The sequence below is a fragment of the Anopheles coustani genome, chromosome 2, assembly GCF_943734705.1.
Source record: "Anopheles coustani chromosome 2, idAnoCousDA_361_x.2, whole genome shotgun sequence".
Lineage (NCBI taxonomy): Eukaryota > Metazoa > Arthropoda > Insecta > Diptera > Culicidae > Anopheles > Anopheles coustani.
Window position 1 is genome coordinate 83,924,638 of NC_071289.1, and position 15,634 is coordinate 83,940,271.

The window sequence follows — 15,634 nt, forward strand, 5'->3', positions numbered from 1 at the left end:
TCGTTGAGTATCCGATACAATATGATCTTCTTTAGAATTTCAGAGTATCCAGCCCAGTTTTTATATGTTTTAACATGCTAAGAGATGTTAAGTACCAGGTTCTCTACCAGTCATTACCATTTAGCATGTTACGATATCCATGAAGTTTACGATCTTGCGATTTTCTTCAAACATTCCAGACCTTTGACCCGTAATTTTTGAGTGACTGTTCCCGATTGAAGCTTTTGTAGAATAACCATTCTTTCTACATATGTAGTTCTCAACTAAACGCCCAGTGGCAGCGACTTTCTGGCCGAAAGAACGAAATTATTACTCTAGTTTTCCTTCTGTCAGTCGATTAGGTGTCTGTTGCACTTTTGGGTCCAACAGTAGATTCCGTGACTGGAACCAGGTTTCCAAATGAGTTTTTAATCCTTGCTCCTAAGGTGAAAGAATATTTAAAATACCACAACAGACGAGTTTAGTGGATACAGAGTGTCCTATGACAGCAAACATGATCATTCCGCGATTTAGCTGGAAGTGCGAACTAATTATCAAACTTAGTTGATTTACTTTGTTAGCCTCGACGGGTTCAATTTAAATGGTAAAGCTTTCACATTTGTTTTGAATATAAAACAAATGATGTTTTTGATGATGCTTTCAAACGAAAGAAGCTAGCGATTTTAGTTTTCTCATTAAAAGCCGTTGAAATTGGTCCATTTTGTTAATACATGCGTTACCTCTTTTGCATACTTAAAAAGGTGTACAGGGTCTATATCAATTCAAAATTATGAATCATAAATCTTGAACTCGATGACATTGATCCACGGTCAAGCAAAAGACCCACATTACGGATCAGTACAATAATAAGAAAAAGAAACAAGTTTGACTCACAATTGACACAAATTTGCACGTCACACTAACGACCACGATTCGCCCATTGAAACGTGATCGAACACAATTTCTCCTACATTAGCCCGAACGACGAATTGTTTGAGTAGGAATCGTTGTCCATACCATACCAGCCCATACACTGCGTCTGACATCACATAAGGCAATAAATGAACTGTCCAAAAAAGCAAAAAAAACGCAACCATTCGGCCACGGCTCGTCACGAATTTGTCTTGTTCGCGGACATTTTTCCATTTTTATGTATAGCTTTTTTTTATTTTGGGGCCACTCCTAACTACCCAACGCCAACCGGCTGTTGGAGGCACGAAAGCAAATCGGCACGGTGTAAAACTGTCCCCATTACACACCGCCGTTTCCTGCGACCGTGCGATTTGTACCATTTTGTATGCAAATCCGGTCCCGCGTCTCCCGGGTGGTGAGGGAAGGGGGGGGGGGGGGGGGACAGCTGGCGGAACCGTAAAAATCGGCGGATGTTGTCCATTGTTTCCTGCAGCCCGTGCAGTAGTACCCCCTTTTTTCCGCGGCTTGGTGCGCGGGAATAAATAATTACCGAAAATATGAGAACGGTTTGGCCCGTTTTACGACGAGCACTCGACGAGTGCAAGAGGTCTTGAGCAGCGTTGGGCTCGAGTGAAACACGCCGACTTCACCAACAACAATAACAACAACAGGCGGTACAAGATACTACCGGTGGAAAATAATTAGCCGAAACCGATCGATCTCTCCGGCCTCCAAGCTGTGCGAGAAATCGAGAACGTGAAGCCAAGGACCTCTTTCATCAAATGCAAATTTTGACCTTTCTTCGGACTCCTTGGGTCGAGGCAAAAACAACACACACTCGCACAAGTGTACCAAGGTACGATTGCTGGAGGACGATTGTTCGGGTTGCGTCCCAGTCAAAGGCCCCGCCCGGGCCAATCGTTCAGCATAATGAAGCCATAAAATACAATCACTCATTAAATCGCTGGAAGAAAATTCGGGACGCACCCCGACACCCGCGACCGACAGTAAAATAAAATAAAACAATAGAACATTACAAATTTTCTCTATAATTCAACACAGAAAAGTTGCCGCAATAAATTTGTTTACTTTATGACTCCTTCCCTCCCATCCCTACCATCTCTCCACCGCTTTCCTTCCTCCTTCTATGGTAGGGCTCCCCACCGGAAGGCGGTAGAAGCATTAAATGTGTCGATTTTCCCCTCCAGCCCCAAAAACCGGTACGGGTCGTGCCTCCACGAGGGGCGTGAAGGTGATGACGTTTGGGAATTTGCCGCATTGAGTTAGTGATTATAATTTTACGTTGGTTTGTTTGTTTTTTGCTTGCTTCCTTCGGTTACTTCCTTTCTTTCTCTAGTAGCAACTCGTTGTACAAACACCAACCAAAGTTGTAAACGGCACGGCCAACCCCCCTCCTGTTGCCGCGTAGGAAATAAAGCATAATTCTTCCGGTCCACGGGGTTCACGGAGGCTAATCATGCGCTTACAAAACGTTACTCAATTCGGTCCCCGTTCCGTTACGTTCCCCTGCCTGCCCTGTTCTTCAACTCTGGTTGATGTTTTCGCCTGCGTTTTTTCCTTTACGCCCGAGCCAATTGCTCATTGGCCAGTAATTTTCATTGTTGGCCTGTAATTTTATTGGCACGCCTGACGCGCTGACCGACACAAACAAATCAAAACAACCGGGGCACCGGCGTCGATGTTAAAACGTCCGCGAGCAAAATGGCCGGCCCGGTCCCGGTTGGGCGATAAAACATTTTCTGTCCCCGGCGGTTCCAGTTTATGTTGGGCCGGGGCGCCGGGCGTCATAAAACAATCGGTCCTACACAAACGGCACTCGTAGGCCCTTCAACGCAGAAGGCATTCGGTCATCCAGCGGTCAACTCCGAGGCGGAAGGAGGAGGCGCTCGAATTCGGCACAAACCAGGCTTGGAAGGTAATTGATTTGGTGGACTCACGAAAATGTTAATGATCGACTTAATGCCGTGCGTTTGCGATGGAAAGGAACCGTCAACCGTGTGTTGTTGGAATCAGCTCATGTTGCTGTTTGACTAAGTAAGTTGGTATAAACACACTTAGAAAATGGAAAACATTTGTACAAAAAAACAATGACTATGAAACCGTGCAGAATTAAAAGAAAAACGCTAACCAGAATCGAAATAGTATATTCAGTAATTTTGTTAATTTGAAAATGATCCAGGGTCTGTAAAATACAAAACAGAATAAATCAAATCAAAATAGTCTGTATTAGCATTTAAAACCTCACTTGGAATACAAACACAAAAATTTATTTTATAATTTAAGACATTTTCTAGTATAACATAAAACAAAGCAAAATCGTAAACTTTGCAATCTTTTACCGTATGCGAATCAAAAGCTTGATATAGGTTTGCCTAAAAATATCTCCAGTATTTAAATAAAAAGGAACAAAATAATTCAAATTAGTCACTTCTTGCTCCTTCCAGATGAACAGTTTTATTACCTTCCCTTGATTTTTTTCTTCTTTTTTTCTCGTCGTTGTTTGTTTGCCGACTTTTTATGTGGCCAATCCTGTTTCCCCATTCCTTGCGTTGCCGCTTTGAAGCTTTCCCGTTCCGGAATGACGGCTCTTGGCGATCGTTTTGCTCTCCAGAAAGCGACCCCCAGGAACCCGGCGTGAGAAGCAACGACAGGACCTTCGTTCTGCGCACACTCTACGCAGGCCGCCGGACCCCGGGACACCAACCCGTGACTTCTCCACGGGCGGACGCCGTGCGGACATAAAACCGTGCTGAATCGGCCGTCTGCCGTGATGCTCGAGTTTTACAACCCATTTTATTAAACTTTATTAATTCATTCCGTTGTAATAAAATTACTTCGCTTGTTTTATGCTGCCTAATGTGCGCTGGCTCCGTCGCCCGCGGGGTGGGAATATGCTTTCTGTTTTGTTTTACGTTCACTCTTTCACCTGATGCCCGTTCAGCTTCCGCTGAGAGCTGCCATCGTTTGCATCTTTGGCCTCTGGTTTGGCTTGTATTTGCATTGGCTGAAGAATTCCTTGCACTCACTCACGTATAACCCTCGTGCCCACCATCGCCGTCTTTCCTGCAGTCACGGTTTCCAACCTTTCATCTTACTGGCTGCTTAGCCCTTGGCTTGGTCTTCTAATTGCACCAGACGTCGTAAGAACACCGGCTTGACTAAAAGCTTTTAAGCATCGTTAAATACAACCTGTGCCTTTTGTCGGTGCCCTGGTATTCGGACTTATTCACCGGGCTTCCTGCAACAAATAACAAAAAAAAAAAAAAACTTCAAAACTTGGATGTTTGAAACAAGGAAGGTTTGCTTGTTTGCATATAGTTAGACATTTCCTCCGAAGTCCAGTTATTTGATTGGGTCATCATCTCACTACGTCTAGTTGGGATAAAATGTTGTCGGAATACAAAAAATGATTTGTGATAGGAAAAGTACTTCTAGTGTAAGATGATTTTTGTTAACAAAAACATTAAAATTTCTATGGTTTTTAGATACTTAAGAACCGATCTGCAACACTGATTGTATGTGTACTTTTACACCGAGTGTCCAATAATTTTTCGTTTGAAGAGAGTCGATTCGTTTCACTTTTTAAACACGGACACGAACCCAATTCCGCACCACGTTACCGACGCCTGTTGGTGGCTAGAATTTATTTGCTTTAAAAATAAAAGACAGATTATTTGATGAAAATATGTTCGTCAACAACGGATGAAACCTAAGCCACACTTCTAAAAATACAGCGAGAATGTTAAAAGTCACTTTTCCTTCCTCCACTCGAGAAAGAAAGCGCGGCGAAGCAGCGAACAGCAAAACAATCCGGTCACAATTGTGGTTAACAATTAAAGACAAATAAACTTACAACGAGTTCCTGCGGGTGAAATTGATACGCACTCGAATGATGTTTCCCATCAACAGCGTCTCCGCCACTGCCGGCCCCCGCGACACCCTTCCACCGTCCCTTCGCCAAGCAGTCGATCCGGGAGTGAAGAAACCGGTCCCGAATTCCCCAGACGAGCATCGTCAATAAAACGTCTTGCAGATGACACTTGTAGCACGGACTCACGCGGCCCAGTAAGTGGCCACTCGAGCCGCGCGCATATCCTGACGCATTTCATAAATTTCCACCACCGAAACCGTCATGAGAACGTTAATCGTTAAAAAGCGAAGGAACACGAGACGAAAAAGAGAGAAAGTTAGAGAGAAAAAAACCAGTCGCGGAAAGGAATGAGGAAAAAGTGTAAACATTCTCTCGGGCCGCACTTTTCACCATTTCCCAGCGGCACAGGGAACAATATTTGGCCAGCGTTCAGACAAGCGGGAAAACATTACGATCGACATGTGAAAATCGGCTCCGATTACGCCGACCCATCCCGACGGCGAATGGGCGACGCATGTTGAACGCTTTTCCCTCGCTTTCCGCAGTTTCCGACTCGAGCGGGGAAATCGTTTCGGGCATGCATAAGTGGCTTTTCGACACGATTAGCCCACGGCGCGGGTGTTGACGGAAAGGTAACCTGAATCTTATGGTGAACACGCAGGACCCATTACTTACGGCTCGGGCGGCCCGCGGGAGGCTGTTGACAAAGGCTGTTGAAGATTGAAGTGGTCACACATACACGGACATCGTTTGTCCACATGCACACGTATGCAACGGATGTTGTATTCTGATGCATTGAAATGCTACATTCCTCCGAGAAAAACCTCAGGGGTAACACATAATTATGTCAGTGAAGATAACACATTATCATTTCGTCTATTTGTACGTACATATAAACTATTATTTTTGTTTTGTTTGGACAAAGTACGTAAGTTAAGATATCTTTCACTTATTAAGTGAAAGCATGAGCATATCAAATCAAATTGGGCTACGCATCGAACGGTGGGAAAAACAAAAATAACTTACACATACGCTTGACGTGCCTTAAAATATACAAATCTTTTTAAAATACAAGTGTCTGATCAACAAGTTACAAGTAGAGCTCAAAAAAAATCTTATAAATTCTGTCCGTAGGAATAATGTTTTAGCTTTTTTCTGTGTATGGAGTTTTGTGCACAGTACAAACCCGACCAAACCGTCGGTTCTGAAACATTCTACACATTTAGTTTAAGCACTGCAGATGTTGTTGAAGATTTGTTTGATAACCATTTTTTTTTATAAGGGCATCTAAATCTTACAGTTGAAACTTAATTTTTCAAATACAAACTAAACAAATACAAACAATAAACCTTGAACAACAAGGTTTATACAACACGGGGGAATTCATGAAACATTAACCATTTTAAATATACCGGTATAGTAACTATTAAAATAAAACAAAAATCTCAAGAAAAGAGTTGAAACAATAATTCTTTTACGTCACGCTAGTACACATGGTTCATTGGACGGAACTTTTAAATTTAGTTTTATGGTAAATATTGTTCAATATGAGCTGGGTATTAAACAATGTGTTTGGTATTATAAAAACTAATTTAACAAATGTACAAATATAAACTTTTTGTAATGGTATAGTAAATAATGGTTATTTGACCTCAAAAAGGAAAATGCTAAGAACACACAGTTAAAACCCGTCGTAAGATCAGAAGGCAAACCTTGCCGCAAAGGACCCGACGGAAAATTGTCTACGAAACTAATCATGCCAAATGTTCTCCCTTTTCAGCTTTTCCCCCGCAAGCCTTCACCCACCCTTACCTACCACCTCGGCCGCTCGGTTTCCTTCAGGATGTGCAATTTGACATTCGTCTACCATATTTCCGCCACAGTACATCCATGTTAAACCCAATATAAAATCTAATAAATTTCAAGATAAAATGCGGAATATGCAAATTCACCGCGCGCAGCCGGCCCGGGTCGGGTGGCGTTCGGATCCCGGCGTCCCCATTTTCCATCGCCACACTTCTCGCCTTTCTTGGCCAACATCCAATTCCAATCCGATCCGAAACTCCATTTCCCCACCGCAAAGCAAACCCACCGAACCCTTCGCAGCGTGAACGGTTGGTGGCGTATCGGGAGAAGTAAGTAGCAGTATTACCATCACCAGTACTAGCGCATTAACGGAAGGGCCACATGCCAGCGCGACCTGGACGCGCCAAGGAGGAGCTTGGCATGTTGTAATAAAATACGTCAGAGCAAGAGGGAGAGAAAAAAAAATACCCGTGAGGAAATCCTTCGTGCTGGGTGAAACCTCCCGAAGGCTGGTTGTGGGTTTGCGAATGTTCATTTATTCACATTTAAATTTCAAAATAGAGTGGAGGTGAATTCTGTTAAAATTCGCAAATAAATGATGTTCCGGTGCGCGACTGTGACTGCCGGCAGTGATCATCGCGATGACGGCGGCGATAATGATGGCGCTGATAATGTGCTGATGGCGTAGCCACGATATAACTGGCTGTGATAATCGTTTGTCGACGAATGGCTTACCGTCGCGTCAACGGCACGACAATCGACAAGGAAGGAATGCCACAGGGATGTTTCCACCACGCTGCCAGTGCCGGAGCGTTTCCGGAGCGGAATTTCAATCCAGGATACGCCCGTCAAACGATTCCCCCGAAACCCGAGGGGGAAGCGGCGGAAGGACCGAGGAAAAGTGGTATAATAACGAGATTGTTATATGAATGAAATAGATTAAAATTGCTTTTTAAGTAATTCGCTTCTCCCGGCAGCGCATTTTCGCGCCCATCTCGCAATGGGCCGCGTTTGTTCTTGCGGTAATATTGTATGCAAATGGGTTACCACTTTTCCACCGGTGGCGGGAACCATGGAGTGCAATGTTGCCCGCGAGTCCTTGAGGAAAGCGCGGCCTGGATGGCAAACACTACATCGCCACGGGAACGAGAGAACGAGCCGGTTCGCATTTGCTGCTACACGATCGGCAGGATTTTCTGTTTACAATTTAAATATTTACTAGACATCGAGTTCTTTTGGTAGTGGTTTTATTGGAAATTTTCCGATCCCTCCAGCCAATATGGCTAAGCCAGAGGTGGAAAGTGGCTCGGGGTGAGAGGAAAACTTTGGTGGATTTGTAAATACTTTACTTCGGCGGTTTCGTTTCCCCAAGAAGATTGATTAAAATATGTAGAGAGTGGATTGATTTGTACCTCAGATTGTATTACTTATTTTGAAGACGGCTTTTTCCTGTTTCCTGTTTTTTGAATATCTGGTTGCGATACCAACTCCACAAGTAAGACTAGTATCATTTCAGTATTTGCTAGTAATCCTACTTACAAATATAAGTTACGCTTGATTTATTCACGTCTTAGCAAAACATGGAAATAAGAAATATTTTCTAGTTCCATTAAATGCTATTCCATTTTTAACTGATAGGTTTTAGATTAACTAAACCTTGTTTCTTATGCATAATTAAATTTGAAATTAAAATTTTAACTCCAAACTTCAATATCCTACCTTATATTCGTAAGTTTCGTCTGTTTTAGCATATGCCGACGTTTTTTTCAATTTTCCAAATCTCTAATGTTTAGTATAATTCAAGCTGACTTTGCTGTGTATGTTTAAGTGGATTTTCTTCTTGTAAATTCAGTAAATTGTATATACTCATCTGATTTTTATTTGTAAGTTGTTTAGTGAACTAAAGAAATTTTTATTAGGCCTCAATCTAATAATTCCATTACAGAACAAGTTTAAGCAAACTCTACCGTGACTAGCTGAGCTCTTGTGGCTAGTTAAATTAACATTAAACGAAGTTGAATTATTTTAAAGTTTTATAATTGCGTGAAGCAAGTGATCAAAAAGCGGGTAAATTATTATTCGATCAACCGCACGTTTTCAAAAAACAAAAAAACAAAAATGATAATCCTTACAATTCAAATTACCGGTCTTTGTTTTGATGCCGCCACGCCTCGCTCCAGCAGTTTATCAGTGCCAATGAAAAGCAATGAAATGTCACTTAGCGAACATCACGAGCGCGGCCATGAGCGATGCATCCACTGCATGCGCAAACATGTTCCGGCAAACTGCATCGGACAAATCGACGGTTTCGAGTGTCAAATTTGGACGGCAATGGATCGTTGACGAGGCTCATAATCGTGTCGGTGATGAGGAGGTGAAAAAATTCTTCCTCCCCCCCGGGGGGACCACCGGCTGGAAACCGCCCCGAATGCCCAAACACGTTAACATGAGCACGAGACGCACCTTAACACCGAATCTTATCGCGATCGCGAGCCGCCTGACGACGGACATCGTTTGTCCGGCCGGTAATTACGGGGCTGCATGTCGGTTTGGCGAAAATCCCGTGACCCACCAAAGAGAAAAAAAAAACGGAGGCCCTGGTGGCTGATGATGAACGGCCCGGAGGAGGGAGTGCAAGGAAGAAGAAATAAAAACGATCGCAACGCGCACTTACCGGAGACACTACACACCCATCATCGGAAGGCGTCCTAAGGAGCCCGGAAGGCTCGTTCACCTTTCGCACCTTTCACACCACGGAGAGCAACCGGAGGGGCAGGGGGAGGCGAAATGCCGGATCGGGCGGGCTGAGAGGCCCGTTTTTGATCAGTTTTATTTCTCCGTTTCCCCACTTTTCCCGACGCAAACACGCAAATAAAAGCTGAACCGCACTCGCTCAGCCGAGGTAACTAAAATTTAATGAGATTTTAATGTTCTCATAGGTCAGCGGGTTCGCGATAACAAACGTCAATGTTGCGCTTGTTTTTTGGTGTTCGTATCCAGTTTCCATAATTTTTTTTTCCTCTTTTGAACCCTCTCAAAGCTTTGACGGGGGCTTTTTGAGGCGAGTGCGAGCGTGTCAGTACGTACGATGGCGGGAAGGTGGTTTTATTTCCCTTTTTGCAAGTTTACACTCGTGTTGTGCGGTGTAAAATTGCATGTTGCAACATCCCCGCTAACCCCATTGGAGCTCCCACCCAACACCCAACCGTCAGCACTGACGGAATGAAAACCAAAACCCGCCGAAACGTCCAAATGCTGAATCGCGTCCGGCAGTGGGGCGCGTCTGGCCGACACGCGAAATGCAAGGAAGCGCGACCCGAAAGTGTCTCTCGAGACGCCCGGAATGCACCGGGCCGGCACACTTTGCTGCACGCACCGGCCGGCTTCGACCGCGCGTACCGGTAATCATTAATTTTGCATTAAAACAAACACTATCTTTATTGTACCGTGCGAGCAAAAAGGCTCTTTAGGTTTTAATTTAGTAATTATGCCGACCGGTGTCAGGTTTTTGGGTGGCGCGCCAACGCGCACGGTTTCGGACGCACTCGTTGCTTGGCACGTTGGGAGCCTGGTGGTGGTATTCGGTGGATAAATCTGTCAACTAAAATTCATGCACCTTTATCTCATCCTATGAATTCATCGTAATTTAATGTGTAAGCGATTGAGTTTTTATACATCAACTCTAAGTGGGTTTAAAATAATGAACATTCGGAACACATTTCACTGAAATAAAGCCAGTCAAAAACTTTCAGCCAGTCAATATTCCCAGTCAAAAACTTTTTTTACAGAAATAGTCTTATTTCGATTCAAATCTCATCAGCTTTTTTATGGTTTCATGTTTGAACATCGCAGCCCAGAGAGATATTTATTGACGTTTTGTTTGTAATAACAATTATTAACAATTTAGCTTTTTCATTGTCATTGAGATAAAACTTTAAAAATCATATTGTAACAACATGAACACTATTGAATCTGTCAGTTTAACTGGTTCGGTTTCTTCCATCCACAATTGATCAATACGACATATGTTTTTCACTTCGTTTAATTCAATGAGTATTCACTCAAATGCCTGTTAATGAGTTATGCATTACACTGAGTTCTCATATATTTTTCATAACTTCAAAAATGCATTACAACAATAATCAGCTATTCAAAAAATTTCATCCAAAACACTAGGCCTATTGACTGTTTTAGGTAGAATTGGACACGTCAACCTTTCATTAGTTCTAGCGTTGAATATTTTAAAACGTCTAGCAAAGGGTGTAAATCCAAATAACAGTTATCGGCAAACATCTATTTTGTTGGGCTATTCGTGCAGACAATCCTGAAAAGCCAGTGTTTTGAATCATGGATAAGATAGATTTTTTACAGTACTCGATGACAAAAATAGATCGAACATCAACTAACAAAAGTTTCATCGAATCTTTAACCATTTGTTTGTTGACGAAAATTATTTTGTTTAAAGCTTTGCATTCAGATAGCATTCCTGCCCTGACTGGTTGTTGAAAAATTAGTCTGTTTAGTTAAAACCAAATTATTTTATTTTATTTTATTCATATTAGAAAATTAGTCTGTTTAACTAACATCAATTGGGATATTATAAAAATAAGGAACAGCGTTCACCCACAGTGAACCAAGTGCAACGGCCCAGGTTCAAAGGCGTCTGATTGAAAAGCCTCCATCGAGAGCGGCACACTATCGAGCTGCCTTTCGATAAGGTGGTACTTCAAACGTGGCACTTTTCAACACATTCCAACTGCCCGATGGCCTCCGTTAGCGACATTCCGAACGGACACGGGTCGGCGTCGAAGGGCGGACTGTGCAGCTCGGGGCTTGTTTCGTTTATTTCGTTACTCCGGTGCATTCCGAAGCCGGCGGCGATCCTGTCGTTAAGCTTCCCACACATTAGAGCACAAACAAGTGGGGCGGCTTGTCATCGATCAGCAATCAACGATATACAATTACAGTACACATTTTTCCCGGGTACACTCGGAGGACTTTCCCGAGTTAAAGGGAGCGACTGCAACGGGGTGCAACGGGCCAGCGCGCTGTCCGTTCGCATCGTACACATTTATCCATCAATTTAACATAAAGTCATGTTATTGTCATAATCTTACCTCACAAAAACCGCGCTCTCGGCCCGCTTTGTGCGGTATCTATGGATGCGGTGTTCCGTTTCGTTACGTCGCGTTTGTCGTCGGCGGAGCGCGCATGCAAGCGCATGTAACTTAAGCTTTAATCCGTCCCCCGGCAAAGCCGCAAGCGAGCGTCACCGGTTCGCCGAACACGCCATCGGCCGCCAGAGAGATGTACCGACAGTTACGGCTGTACCGTTTACCGACCGTGCCGCATTCTCGGGGACGTTTTTCTGGTGTTGCGCGACCGGTGGGCTTATGTTTCAATTATTTCCTGTTCCGTGTAACTGCCGGTGCTGTGTTTCGTAGAAAAATTAAATCACTTCCAACCGTTTGTCTAAAAAGAAGTGCGACAAACTTTACTCATTCAGGCAAACATGTTTAAATCGATCCTACTAAAATGCAACAAAACTAAAAGAAACATTACAGATACGTTAAAAAACTTCAACGAAATGAACAAGCTGCTAAGCATTGTAACAAATCAGCAAAACTACAAACTTACGGTGGCAAAATCAAAATCAAGAAACGACAATGACTCAATTCCTTACGAAGCAACGTATCCGGCGAAACTCAATCGACAAATCATCCCGTGAGGACGTGAGGTTAATATTCCTGTTGTGATTAATTTTCCACGCTGACTTGCTACAATCGGGCGACGAAGAGTAGGGTGAAATAAAGTACAGATCACACCGGTGCGTTCGGACCGAAGATGTCGAGGTTAAATACATACAACCAGAGCCGGGATTTTAGTGACAAGCTGGAAATCAGAGTCGACGCACAAATGCTCACCGAAGTCGGTGACATCCAAGAGGGGAAACTTTTGGAGGATTAAAAATAACATAATTTCACGCCATTAAGGTACGTGACTGTGTGTAGGAGTAGGAACCGAGAAGGCCATGACGAGCACGGTCCGAATTTGGAGAGTTGTTATGTCATCGTGTCGTCTTGAAAGATGTTCTGATCGCAACGAATTGGTTATTTGTTGGTTGAACAAGGTTTCTAGTCGAATTTAAAGCAAAGATTGTTCTTTGGTTTTTATTTACTTGAAAATACAATGTAGATTGGGCTCAGGATTAAGAGCGGTGTAAGAAAACTAGTGCAGATCTTATTACCTTTTTCTCCCTTTTTTCAGTTCGATCTCGATTCTATATTCGCACAAGACACCAATGAGGAAAGATTTACTACTAGATTTTAATAAAAACTTTAACACTTGCTCTAACTGGTTTTCGTCCAAAAGCATGGCACGTCAATTAAATCCTCACGAAGGCGCCCGCCATAATGAATTGAGTTGCACGAAATGCTACACAAAACGCGATCCCAACTCCCACGCCAACCCCCTGACCGTCCGTATCGGGATCGATATCGGGCAGCGAAACGTGGCACTTATGGCAATTAAGGATTAAATGCATGGCACACAACGATTTGCATACCTTTTGCCCTCCTTTCGGTGCGGCGTTTCCGCGTGTCTTGATCGTGTGGCACGATCTGTACATTTTTGTCGCTTGCGAAGGCGGCCATCCGGTTCTGCTTTGGCAAACGGCACGACCGGGCGACATCCGAGCGGGCGGGAATTGTCCACAATTGGGCTCGCGATTCCGAGATTTCGATGCGATTCCCGATCGATCGACGGTGAAAAGTGTATAATAAGGGTAAACGTGATAACATGGCGCCAGACCACCCTTTATTATACTCACATAAATCTTGGAAAATTGTAATAATTGCTGTCGTAATTCACGTTCACGGGACGTGTCTGTAAGCGACGCAGGGGAAAAAGAGAGAGAGACATAGTGATCGAAACTCGAAGAAAACGAAGGAGGCAGCAATGGAAGACGGTTCGACACAAATCTGCAGATCGTTCGAACGTGTTCGATTGGGTTTCTCGTCCCGATCCGATCACCCCCCAAAAACAACACAACCACACAGACACCGTCTGGCGCTTGGTCCAATTGGAAAACCGAAACGGAAGGGAAACCGCACCGTAAATGCTGCCATAAGCCCCCTTCGGGAACGCGATTCAGCATGGAAGAAAACTTTCGAGACAAATCCCGAGACAGGGAATCATTCTCGCGATCGCCAAGACCGTGGACCGTGGAACGTGTCGGAACAGCATCCGAAAGCTGGCGCGAAAACGGAGCCGGAAAGGATATGTTTCCGTTTATGGTGGAAGAAATAAAAACGGGCTGGCAACCTCGCAATTGCTGCCCCGAACAGGATGCTGGAGGATGCGCGAATGAATAAAGGAAAACACATTATACACGGCGACATGCACCGACACGGCCGAGAGGGGGTTGGCGCTCGCAAGCGCATGTCGTCGCGTAAGTTGACGTACTTTTTGTTTCCAAACCAACGAGACTTCTTCTCTTATCCTTGCGATACACTATGTTTTCCTTGGTGGGTTGCGGAGGGTTGCGGCGGGAGGTGTGGAACACGGTTTCGGTGGAAAGCGAACGACTGCATAAATGCACTTTCGCGCCACTCGCATTAAAACGTACAGCGAAATCATGAATACAATGTCAATTGTTTTTGTACGAACATATTTCAATGCCGGTACGGAATCAATTTCCAGTGCAATACATTTTAATTCCCTTCACCACCTTTTGTGGCGCGGGAGGGAAGACTGAGACGGAGGGGGTGGAAGTTCAGGACATGGAGACGTGGGAGGCACTTTTAAAGTCTCCTTGGTTGGTTTATTCCTTTTCCCTTTATGTTACCGTGTTACCGCTAGCATACATTACATACAGTAGGGTTCAAACACTTGGCATATTGTTTACTGTTTTAAATGATTATTTAACTTGAACACTGATTTAACGAAATAAAAAGCCGTTATTATTTAATCAAAAGCATTTGATTATTTAAATACAAATGTACTTATTTATACTCTACTTAATTATATTCAACCCCCTAACCTCAGTTAAATCAAAATGTTTTTAAATTGATATCGCAATGCTATAATTTAGCTTCCAATTGTGCCCACGTTCATCGGCATCCGGGCAAGCGCCAAAGGAGATCGCGACACCGATCGGTGGACCGATGTGTAATCATCGTACTTCATCTAAATTACTGGCTCCCAGCTCGAGATCGCAGAAAAGCTTCGGAAAAGGCAAGCCACCGGGAGCGGAATATGCTATCACGAACTTTTTCGCTTTCCTCCGGGATTTCCGCGACCCAGGTTGGTAGGAATCGTGGTAAGCAATGCATCAGAGCACACGCAAACACATGCAGCAACTCTCGAAGCATGTGAACCGCCGCCAGTCGTGCTCTCCATACAAGGCTCGAAAAGGAAGCGAACTCGGAGTGGAAAATCGCGAATAATCAATTGGATATCGCATTGTTTGGCGATCACACACGCGTGCGCGCTTGTTTCCCTCCGTTCTCGCGGAGTTATTATATGCGATTTAACTAATTGTAACCGATGCTCCTTCTGGGTGGTTCCGTCCCGCGATAGGCTACGCGACGGGGTAGGTCCTGTGGACCTCCCAGCAACCACAACCAACCGTTGTGCTACGACTACGGTCCCGCGTGACGGTCCATAAAAGATTAAAATGCCACCCAGCGCAGGTGAAACAGGACCAAAAACTATTTTGAGGTGCGCGGGTTTTGGGGTTTTCTGGTATGCTCCGAAAAGCATCAAAAACAAAAGAAATGGAAGTGTATTTGTCTTGGACAACCGAGCACACATCAAACACATCACCCGGTTTACGTTTTGGAAACGCTTTGGAGGGAACACCCAGTGCGATTGTTTGCTTTTCTCAGTTCGGCCCCCAAAACCGATCAACAATGGCTCCTCTTATGATGCCGGCAACGATGGAAGGTACATTTGAGGTAGCATCGGATTTTTTTCCGCTGCGAACCAGTTGTGTCAATGGTGGAGGATCAATCAACCTGCAATCAGCGCCGGCAGCCCGAGTAG